Source organism: Crocodylus porosus, unplaced genomic scaffold (assembly GCF_001723895.1).
Source record: "Crocodylus porosus isolate Cpor-Errol unplaced genomic scaffold, CroPor_comp1, whole genome shotgun sequence".
Classification (NCBI taxonomy): domain Eukaryota; kingdom Metazoa; phylum Chordata; order Crocodylia; family Crocodylidae; genus Crocodylus; species Crocodylus porosus.
This window is the reverse complement of record NW_017728886.1, coordinates 265,762,658-265,773,699: the sequence shown is the minus strand read 5'-3', so window position 1 is coordinate 265,773,699 and position 11,042 is coordinate 265,762,658. Positions and strand designations below refer to the sequence as shown.

The 11,042-nt window shown below is 53.1% G+C and overlaps 1 protein-coding gene across 3 annotated transcripts in view; it reads left to right on the top strand.

The window, feature by feature from the left end:
- The first annotated feature begins 6,219 nt into the window (after positions 1-6,219).
- The window catches only part of PTP4A3 (protein tyrosine phosphatase type IVA, member 3), a 69,212-nt gene continuing 64,389 nt past the window's right edge, over positions 6,220-11,042 (top strand). For 2 of the 3 annotated variants that reach the window (XR_002104351.1, XM_019553319.1), the window contains exon 1: positions 6,220-6,352. The gene's annotated coding sequence lies outside the window, so the exon portion shown is untranslated. Of the gene's footprint in view, positions 6,353-7,844; positions 8,134-11,042 lie in introns of all 3 variants that reach the window. The other variant, XM_019553360.1, reaches the window with a different exon arrangement.

Genomic DNA, 11,042 nt, shown 5'->3' with positions numbered 1-11,042 from the left:
GCAGTCGTCTGACTGTCGTACCTGCTGGTCAGCGTTGCCTGCGACTTTGCTCCTGGTGTAAGGGAGCTGCTCTGTGCTGGGTAGCGCATATAGGCAGGGGACAGAGGTGGGTTTTAGGCAGCCTGTTATAATTCTGCATGCATCGTTTAGGGCAGTGTTGATACGTTTACTGTGACTTGAGCATCCCTGGGTGGTGTGGGCATATTCAGCCACAGAGAAACAAAGTGCTACGGCAGTGGTGCATAGGGTGGATGGATGTGCTTCCCACTCGAAACGTGTGAGCTTACTTATGTTGTTTTGTGCATTGACCTTGGCTCTGGTATTTTAATATATGTTTCTTGTCACTAAGTGTACAGTCCAGTGTTCCCCCTAAGTAGACCAGGTAAGAACTTGCAAGTGAAAGACTTGAATGATGTAGCCAGTTTGAGACATCTGCATAGAGCAGGAGCGTCAAACATCTGCACGTGGTGGCTGTGCTGCGTGCAATGCTCACGGGGAGCACGGGTCCCAGACTGGCTGGAGCAGGCACCACACGTGCAGCACGGCTGCTGCCCCAACCAGATTGAGGTGCGCTTAGTGCCCATTTCCACGGCTTCAGGATCCACACAGCATAGGTCCCAGTCTGGCTGGAGCAGCCCCCAGATCAGGTCGACTGAGGAGGGGATGGGGAGGTGGTCTGCGGGCCCGGTCTGGCCTGCAGGCAGGCCCCGCACCATTCAAGTCGATGTGGCCGGATGCCAAGTACAACTATTTCCAGCCTTCCTTGACTGACAGGTCTGGTTCTGCCTACGTGGAGCCACAGGGTTTGTGGACTCCCATGACAGGAGAAAAGGAATGCCTGGGGTAAGTTAGTGCAGGGGCGTCCTGTCTTTTGCATGGAGAGGATCCTTGGGAACGGAGCCTGCTGCCTGGCTCCATCTTCATGCTGTGCAGGTCTGATACGGAGGTAGGTCTTGATGGATTGCTTGACCTTCTGCTGGCCACTGAAATGTTTCTGCAGCTTTGCATAAACATTGCAGTTGATGTGACTTCCTCCCACTGCGGTGGTAAGCCAACAAGGGAATGCTCTTTGTGAGATCTGCAGAGGAACAGGCTTGCTGCAAACTGCCGCTCATTTCCTGGGAACTTTTTCAAGACTTGGCAGCTGAGTATTACAGGGGCTTTCACATAGGAACCAAAAATACTGCTGTCGGTGCTGGGCTCCTCTCTAAATCCAGGGTCAGGTCCCTCCAAAAAATCAGCCTGTTGGCAACCCGAGGAGTGCACAGAAAGGTTTGATGTTCTCAGAGCTCTTGGGTTTCAGAGTTTCAGCAAGAGCCAGAAAAGTTGTATTTTACTTACTTTTTTCAGACCAAAAATATAACCCGGCAGAGTCAAACAAGGGAGCTGAAATTCTGGCATTGGTGGTGTGGAATAAGCCAACTGTGGAAATGCCCAAACGCACATTTTTTTTTACCTCTAAAAGTAGTTCCACGGCTCCAAGGCCCCCTAAAATTAATGCAGCTCCTGGGCTGAGAAAGCAAGCCCCTGGGAAGCCTTAGTCCAGATGAACCCTGTGCTTTAACTCTTTCCTCCTTTTCCTTCCTCTCTGGTTGCAGAAAGTCTTTAAATACAGCATCCCTTTCGTCCCAGATAGGTCCATCTAGATGGTAACTTGCTTCTAAAAGCTGAGTTATGGGCTTGGCGTTCGGCTTTGAGCCACCCACCCGACTCGGAAACACGTGCAAGAGCCTGTCGATCCCAGATCGGCCTTGCCAGCCGTCTTCAGACCCGCGTGTTGAGAGTCGTGGAAGACCATCCTTCTCATCCGCATGGGATTGCTGAAGAGGGCTTTAAGTCTTGCTGCAGTAACAAAATTAAACCAAGCAATTAGTGTTTGATGCGTTGTTAGGGGGGTTTTTAAGTGTCTATTAGGTTTGATGGCACCAAATTTGAAACTCATTCGTATCCTAAACCACACCGGTATTGCATTGGTTTAAGAAAGAAATCCAGCGTGCCTATCAGGAAGGGCAAGTTAGTTGGGACTTTCAGTATTCCCATCTGACTTGCTGGAGCTGAACCAAAAGGGAGGATGTGGAGCAGCTTTCCGCCAACTTCTTCCCTGAATGAGGCAGCTTTCAAACTATCCCGAGCTTAGCTCTTCTAAAATTTGGCACCCTGGAAATTTGCCTGCATTTAGACAGGAGGCTAAGTACAGCTTTGAGTCTAAGCTTTGGGTGGTAGAAGGAAAGATCTTGCAAGACTCACGAGTCCTGTTGGTCTTTCAGTGAGATTTGAGCTCCCCGGTGCTTAAATAGTGTTTTGTTTTTTTTTTAAGAGATTAGGTAGTTTCCAAATACTTTTTCCACTGTTTGAAAGAGGTTTGCTTTCAGAATCAGTGACGATGGGGATGCTCCTAAAAACACCACTTCTCTAATCTAGCTAGTCTCTCTCTGGGGATGGGATGCTCGGTGTTAGTGTTGCGTGTTTCCTTCCTGGCTTTCCAGGGGGAAGGGGCTCTTTGAAACAGCCACGCTTTCCATGGACTCTAGAAACATCCTGCTGCTTGAAATTGCTTCTTAAAAGCTTTATCACATGTTCTGTTGTGCTCCAGTGTTTACACGGGGTCCTGCTTTGCGTTTTAACTTGATTGTCATCTGTTTGGAGTGAAACTTTTTTTAAACCACTGTGAGTCGAAAGAAGTGAAGGCACCTCATCCAAAGAAGACCTGGGGAAAGAAAGGCGCAGAAGCAGTAACTGGGTCTTGGTTGCTGTTTGATCAACCAATTCGGTTGTAGGAGCAAAGAAGAAAAAGGTCTCCGTTGTCCACTTGCTTGATGCCGGTGGATCGGGTCGCAGGAAAACAGGGCTGGAAACGACCTCACAAGGTCACGTCTAGCTCGAGGCAGGATCATCGCTCACTGAACCATCCCAGCCAGGTGTCCGTCTAACATGCCCAGGGTGGCAGTCCCACAACTTGGAGGCAGCCTGGTACAAAGTGAGCAAGTTCCTCCGTCTCCAACCTCAGCATCCCCGGCTGCAGCTTGAGGGGCAGTGTTATGGATGCTTGGGCAGATGTTCAGTCTCATCTTTGTGGGGGCCCTGTTGTTTTGCCCAGCTCTCGTCGTCGTCGTCGTGATAAAAGGCTCTTCCACAGCTGGGCCCAGATTCCTCCTCGTAGCTGCTAAAACCAGCACTTTGGTAAGTTTGGTAGCGAAGTCCTAGGGCCAGAACAAAAAGTACATGTGCCTGCAATGCGGTGCAGTCGTTTTGCGAACCTCTGTTTGCTTTCTGAAAGTGCACGGGTCAAGGATCAGTGTTTTATAGGCGCTCTGACATCAAAGGACTCTGCCTGGGTCACCAGCTGTTGGCAGCGCGCCCGGCCCTGTGTTTATGGACGCAAGGCTGGAGGAATCGTCTGGGGCGAAGACCATTGCAGAGGGGAAAGCGGAGGAATCCCAGGAAGGGGGCTCGGGCAAACCCGCCCGAGCCCCCGGAGGTGGAAGGGGTGACGTGGAGTTCAGTCCCAGGCTGGGAACCGGGAGGCCTGGCTTCTCTTCCCCGGTCCGGAGCTGGACGGCTGCGGGCCCTTGGGAAATGGCTGGATTGAGTCCTGCTTCCATCCTGGCTATCAGTGGACATCCTCACTCCTGCTTTATAAAAGTGGGCTTCACCGGGCAGGTGCAAAGAGCTGTCTGCTACGGTGCCACGCATAGCCCGCTGTGGGGGAGGTGGCAGCAGGGCGGGGGCTGTCGCAGTGGAGCTGAGCTCGCCCCAGCTTCACCCCGCTTCCTTGCTGGTCTGTCCTCCAGTCTTGATCTGTGCCCTGCCTGCAGCAGCCTGTATTGGGACCCTTGTATTTCAGCTGTCGGAGCATTTACTTCCCTGTTGCAGGGCTGTAAATGGAGAAGGCTCCAGGGACTCTCCTTCAGGAGAGCAGGGCCTGGCTGAAGTTGAAGGTTAGCACAGGTGGGGTTCCCGCAGGTGCCTTGACATCTTGGATGCTGTTCAGGGGATGGGAGGGCACGGGGAGATCTTCCCTTCCCCATCCCTCCCAACAAACCTGCAAGCCTGATCCCTTGCCGCATTTGCAAGCTGCTCGGTGGCATTGAGACTTGGCATCCAGACGCTGGAAAGATGGCCAAAAGCTCCGTCCTGCCTGCAGGCAGCTGCCCTTCCCAGAGCCATTGGGGTTGAGCTGCTTTCCTCTTTCTGTGTCTGGTTTGGATGTCCCCCTTTCTTTCCAGCGTTGGGACCTACAGCGTCTGCCCCTCTGTCATGGGGAAACTTTTTGAGAGCTGTTTGGACAAGGCACTCTCTTAAGGGGACAAACGGGGAACCCCACAGGGATTGCGTGCGTACATGAGCTCAGTCTCGGGGCTTGGCTTGGCAACTCCACGTTATCCTGAAACCCTCGTCTTCCGCGAAGGGGCTGTTCACGGAAGCTTCTCTGATTCAGCCAAAGCCTTTTATTTGGTAGAGAGTATTGCCCAATTGTGGTCTGCTGATTTGGGGGACCTGTATCCAGTTACCTGATGTGACACCTTGGTCACATCACTTAGCATCCTTGCCTCAATTGAAACGAGGATAATAGTGCTGCCTAACTTGGCAGCAATAGAGCAAGTGTAAGCACGCCACAGCGTGCAAACATGCCGTAGTGGTGGGGAAGCCATCCCTGGGATAGCATTACTCCCAGGTGCAAGTGCTGTGTTAAATCCTGGTTCAAGTGACGTGACTAGCAGCAGTAAAGTAGAGCGACCCAGGCAAGGGGGATCTATGCAGTCCATTCCCCATCTGATTTAATTCCTCCTGCCCTTGCAGCAGCCCCCAGTGGTACTTTAGGCAAGATCGGTGGCAGTTGTACGTGTGTTCACGGTGGCAGCATGTCTGGCTTCCTGCTGGATGCAGTGATAGCCCAGGGGTGTCGAACTCTACTGCATCCTGAGGGAGCAGGAGACCACGATGTGCTTATTGGTACAAATAGGAAGGACAGACTGTGATGGGGAAGCCCCACTACTTCACCTCACCGAGGCCAAGGGAGAAGTAAGGGGACTCCCGTTGGAGAACGTGGAGACCGTAGCAGAGAGATATTGCTTGGTGTTGGCATCGAGATAGTGTTTGAGCACATGTTCAAAGCCTAACATAAGTAATACAAGTGGTGGTTTAAATGCACGCTGTTATTTGAAGTACCCCCCTCCCAGCACTCTACCACCTGCCAGCGATGGGGATTTGGGTGTTAAACCTGACTGTTGCTGAAGTTAGGAAAACCAGGGTGTGCAACCTCATAGTTCCATAGTTTCTAGGGTCGGAAGGGACCTGAGTAGATCATCTAGTCCGACCCCCTGCCATGGCAGGAAAGAGCACTGGGGTCAAACGACCCCAGCAAGGTGTTCATCCAACTTTCTCTTAAACACCCCCAGGGCAGGAGCCCGCACCATTTCTCTTGGAAGTTGGTCCCAGACCCTAGCTGCCCTGACCGTGAAGTCACGCCTCCTGACATCCAGCCTGAATCTCCCCTCTACCAACTTGTGACCATTATTCCTGGTCACTGCTGGCAGTGCTCAGGGAAACAGGGACTCCCCCAATGCCTGCTGGTCCCCTCGGACTAGTTTATAACAGCCCACTAGATCCCCCCTCGGCCTTCTCTTGTGGAGGCTGAACAGGTTCAGGTCCCGTCGCCTCTCCTCGTAGGACCTGCCCTGCTGCCCCCTGACTGTGCAAGTGGCCTCCTCTGGACCCTCTCCATGCTGTCCACATCCCTCCTGCAGTGTGGCGCCCAGACCTGGACGCAGTCCTCCAGCTGCCGCCTGACCAGTGCCACACAGAGGGGGAGGATCACCTCCCTGGACCTGCTCGAGATGCATCTGTGGATGCACGACAAGGTGCGGGTGGCCTTCCTAACCACATCCCCACACTGCCGGCCCATGTTCATCTTGGCATCAGTGACGACTCCAAGATCCTTTTCTGCCTCTGCACTGATGAAAAGAGAGTTCCCCAGCCTGTAGGTGTGGTGCCGGTTCTTCCTCCCCAGGTGCAGCACTTTGCACTTGTCAGTGTTGTCACCTCCTATGCTGATGATTTGTCCCTCTTTTTTAATCACAGAATTTCTAGGCTTAGAAAAAAGCATTTTTTCATAAATCTACCAGCCGCTTAGGAAAAGGCTTTGTGGCTTTGCACGGGTACCAGATTATGGTTATCAATCTGCAGCCAGAAGGAGTAATGAGAGAAATCTGTCTTCTGCTTTTCACAGAGGCAGATTGTGGAGGGTGACGGACAAGAACGTCAGAAAAAGAAGCTGTTGAAAGGAGATGAAAGCGCGGAGACCAGCCGCTGGATCTGCCGAGTTCTCACTTGGACACTGGTGCTGAATTAGGTATGGCATAGATCTCTGCTTCTCCTCATGTGCAATGACTGTTTTGGCAGAGCCCTTTGGGCTTCAAATATGTATTAATTATGTATGTGCTAAATAGTAAATGCTTTTTACATAAGTTTTTAGTGCACCTGGGATACTATTTCTAATAAGCAAAGCATCTGAACTGGTTCCCAGGTCACCGTCAGCGAGCCATGTAACTCCCTGAAATGCTCCGAGTAGACTAGACACATGCAAGGACCGTTGTCTTGTTGCTTCCACCTGTAGCTTCTCATGCTGCAGTTCAGCGCTGTGTTGATCTTTGTGCAAGAAATGTCAGGTTATTGTAACAACACCTCGCCTGCATTGTGGAGTCTGCACTGGGGAAGGGGTGCGGGGAGGTGGAGAGGGCATGGTTGTCATCATCGACCTGTATAGATCGTGTGGCTGGCCCGTCTGCAGGACTTTGCAGGTGCAGCTAACCTGGGCATGGGATAATTGGCATTGCCACTCCGCCGTGTTAATTAGCCATCCTCCTGGGCACACAGGGGAACATTATTTTTGGTTCAAAAGGCACCTGCGTGGCGTTCAGGGTACCTGCGGCCTGGCACAGTAAGTCAGGTTGGTATGGGCATGTCTGTGCGGCTTTCGTCAGAGGGCTGCGGTTGTGGGCTGAAACCATCTCTCTCCCTTGACTCAGGCTGCCAGTCCACTCATGTTGCTGTGAGGGTGAGGGCTAAACATCTCCAGCAGGTGATGATCCTCCGGTGTCTTCCCACTATCCTCCCCCCACCCTCCTTTGATTAAATTCTCCCTCGGTTCGCTGGCACAGGACTCTGTAGCACAAAAAGCCCTGGAGGGGCTTGCATCTAAGCCCCAAAGAGGTCTGGTGCAGTGCTTCCCAACCGCTCGAGACTTGAGGCACGCCTCAGAAAATACCAGCTCTCAGTTTTGAGAATCGCTGGTCTAGAGACATGGGAGCGTGCGATGCAAGCAAGGATCCAGCAGTGTGGAGATGGCCATCCAGGCAAACCTGGGAGCTGAGACTTACTCTGGAAGCAAACTTTGCAGTGAGGCTGCACCAAGCAGGAGTATATTATGTCTTAGGTGACTTTAAAGTGAAAGTCCAGGGTCTGGCACCCACTTCTGGCCCTGTGTAGCAGGGGTTCAGGGAGCACAGCCCCTTCTTTCAGACTGCTTATCAACTGACCCACTCTACAGATCATAACGTTGCCTCTGCACAGTGCATCGACTCAGTGCTCGTCCTTCCAGTGCTGCTGGCTCCTGCCTTTTAAGAGCCTTGGCCAGTCCCAAACTCAGCCTGCATTACGAATAAGTGACGAAACCCTTTGAAAAGCCCCGCTCCCATCCAGGCAGCCAAGCGGCCTCTCCTAGGATGGGAGTGCCACGGGGCTCTGGGTTTCTCTGGCCCCATCCCCGTTGTCTGCACTTCAAGGCTAATAAAAAAAAAAAAAAGAAAATATTCAGCTGCTTTTTGTTTTCCCATCTAAATCAGGTTGGCAGCTTGACAAGGTCGCCCTGCCTGGGAGGAATATTTTCCCCCTCCAACTTTAATCTGTCCCTGAAGATCCTACGTGGATCCTAACCATCCATGCTAAAAACCTACCTGGAGCGCAGGCTTGCGCCGGCACGTGAGTTGGGGGACCTGTCGCCTGCTGAAATCCAGCCTCCTGTTTCACATGCACCAGAGTGTCAAGAGCCAGGGTGGTGGGAGCTGACCGAGGGAGACTACCCTGGACTTCGCTGGCAATTTCAATTTTCAAGCACGTAATTAAATCACGTCGGTAAAGCAGCCCTACAGGGGAAAGAAAGGGTCAGGGGAGGGGAAGAGCCAGGCCTGGAAGAAGGGGCATTCTCAGGGAGGATGGGAATGCTGAAATGAGTCCCTTATGAGGACTTAAATCTTAAATGCTTCCACATGACCTCGGTTGCTGGCAGGCCCCGAACAGCCCGGGTAGTTCCCTTTGCACAGAGTGACGTTGGCCCATCCCCTGCTCTCACTCTGCTTCTCCCGCCCGCCCTGCCCGAGGTCAAAAAGTGCCTTTGGATCCGATAAGGCTTCAGATAAAGTTGCAGAGAGGAGCAGCGTGGTTTAGGGTGCCTTTCCAGAGCTCTTCAGAGGTTTGGCCGTGGGCTGAGAGGGCATGCATACATGTGTTTGCACGCGCATGTGTGCTCCCTTGAGGGATTTTTTTGAAGCTGCTCTAAAAGAAAAGTGCCTATGGAGGCATGCGTGGACATCGGTCTCTGCTTTCTTGACAGTCGCAAGCCCTTTCCAGCATGCCTGTGTGCTGCCCCTGTAAGTGGAGTTGCCAGAGCCTTTGCTTGCATGCCCCGGTGGAAGACCCCCCTTTTCAGCAGCTGGGGCAGCAGCGGTTTGGTCTGCAACTGCAGTACCAGGTGCCTCTCCTGTTGTAGTTCTGCCCAGACTTTCCAAGAACATGACTTTTAGGGCTGAGGGAAGAAGGAGCAGTACCTTTCACCAGCGCTGTGGAAATCAGTTTAAATTAGGCCAGGTTAGAAGCCATTTAAAAAAAAAAAAAGAAAAAAGGCTCAGTCCTTGCAGGGTTGCCGGCTTTCTAGAGGGCGTTATGTTTCATTACCTGCTCTGGCCCTGGGGCCTCTCCCTGCAGCTGCATTTTTCTGGCAGCTACAAGTCGTGCCAGATCTGTGCTAGGGGCATCCCGGCTTGGCTGGGAGAGTAACTGCCCCCAGATCACCTGAATGATTACAGGTTGCAGGTGAGGAGAGCTGGATGGGAGGGTGAGGTGCAGGTGAAGACAGACCTGGTGCGACAGGGGCAGGGAGAGTTTGAAGGGGAAATGTCAGAGGTGGTCCAGTCCGCTAGAGATGTGGAAACGGGCTGGAGTCTGTGCTTTGTAGGAGCTTCCTCCAGAGCTGGGAGTGGGACCCAGGGGTCCAGAATCGGCCCCCAAACCCCCTTCCCTTTTCGGTGGCAGCCTTTTTATTAACCATTTCACTGCTGTGCAGAAGGAGGATGGTCCTACAGAGAACTCCAGGCTTCTGAGGACTGTGCTGTTGTGGTGGCAGCTTGGCATGGCAAAGTCCATCCTAGACCAAGTGGGATCTGGCTAACATGTCGCACACGGAGCAGCAGCTGGGTGCTAGAAAGCAAAGGGCCTTGGCAGTGCCTTGTCTTTGAGAGAGGTTTCAACCTCTGAGTGGCTGAGCAAGGACCCTGCCTGGCAGGAGGGTGTGCTGACACTGCCAGTCCTGTGCCAGCATGGGCTGTATGGCCTGTGCTGTTCCCACACTGATGATGCTCTCCATTTATGAGCGGTCAAGGAGCAGTTTTCCCCCGTGGGCTCTGTTCTGCCTGTGTCGTCCTCCACAGCTGCCTAAGCACAGCAGAGCAGGGGTGCCCGTGCTGTGCAGGTCCCGCTTGGCCCCTTTCTGGCTGCACCCCTTGCATCAACCCATGGTAAGCAGTGGAAGGCAGTCTGGGGAAGGGAGGAGCTGGCGGGGTGCTGGGGCAGCCTCTGCGGTGCTGCAAGGCACCTGACCCCAAGAGAGTGGGGTCAGGGGCTAGAGACAGGACGGGGGAGAAGGGAACCCACTAACCGACGGCAGCCTGATTTAGGGCTACAAGCTGCTTGCACTTCTGCTTTTCCCACGGTGCTGACAGAAGAGCCTGGTTGGCAGTGCTGGGTTAGGGGCTGGGTCCTGCGGTGCTGATGTTTGCCCCTCAGGGGGGTTGGTTGCTAGCTAGAGGTTCCTGGCCAGGTGGCCTTGCCCCTCTGGTACATAAGCACTTTGAACATGGAAGGATTTATACCCACACGCATGGGGAAGTATCCCCATTTTACAGGTAGGTCGCACACCGATTGCCAGATCTGGAATTTTACTCCCTGGTCAGATTGGTGTAGTTTGCATAGGGATTTTTACCTTTGGGCGTGTGGGCCATGCTTGGGATCTCTGGAGCGGATGCTAGCAGCCTTGGATAGCAGCAGGACGTGGCTGCCGTGGTCCCCTGCTTTACCTGTGGAAGGGTCGGTGCAATGTCTGGTGTTGTGTTGGGGACGATGGTAGGTTTATGAAGAAGATGGATTGGGTAGGGATGATCCTGCCTCAGGCAGGGGAGTGGACGAGACGCAACCTCTGGAGGCCCCTCTTGCAGTTCCACTTCTCTCTGTTTTCTGTTATTTCGACAGCTTTCAGTTCAGCAAGAGTGGAAGGAGGGTTTCAGGGGCAAAGGTCCTGGAGATCCTGCCCAGTGCCCAAGTCTGCTGCAGGCTCCTCATGGGACCTGGCAAAACTCCTCCGCACTCTCATCCCCTGTGCACTGGCCCCGAGTTGCCTCTCGGAGTACCAGAAACCTACACCCTGAGCATGTAGCTAGGGACACCCCTTACAGCACCCTCATCACCTTGTCTCTGTGATGGGTACATGTGGGTCAGGCTTCACACTGTGGACAGACCCTTGGCTTTTCTGTGCCTCAGTTTCCCACCTGTAAAATGGGGATATTTCCCCATGTGTGGATATAAATTCTTCCATGTCCAAAGTGCTTATGTACCCTGGAGGATGAGCTCCACGGACAAGCCAGCAAACAGCAAATGCTTGGACTTGGTCTGTGCATGGAGGAGAGACTTCGAAGGCAAGTGTGAGCCTCTGTAATGTGTTATACACTCATCCCAGGAGTTTCCACGGCTTGTTTTGTTGTCCTGCTCCTCTG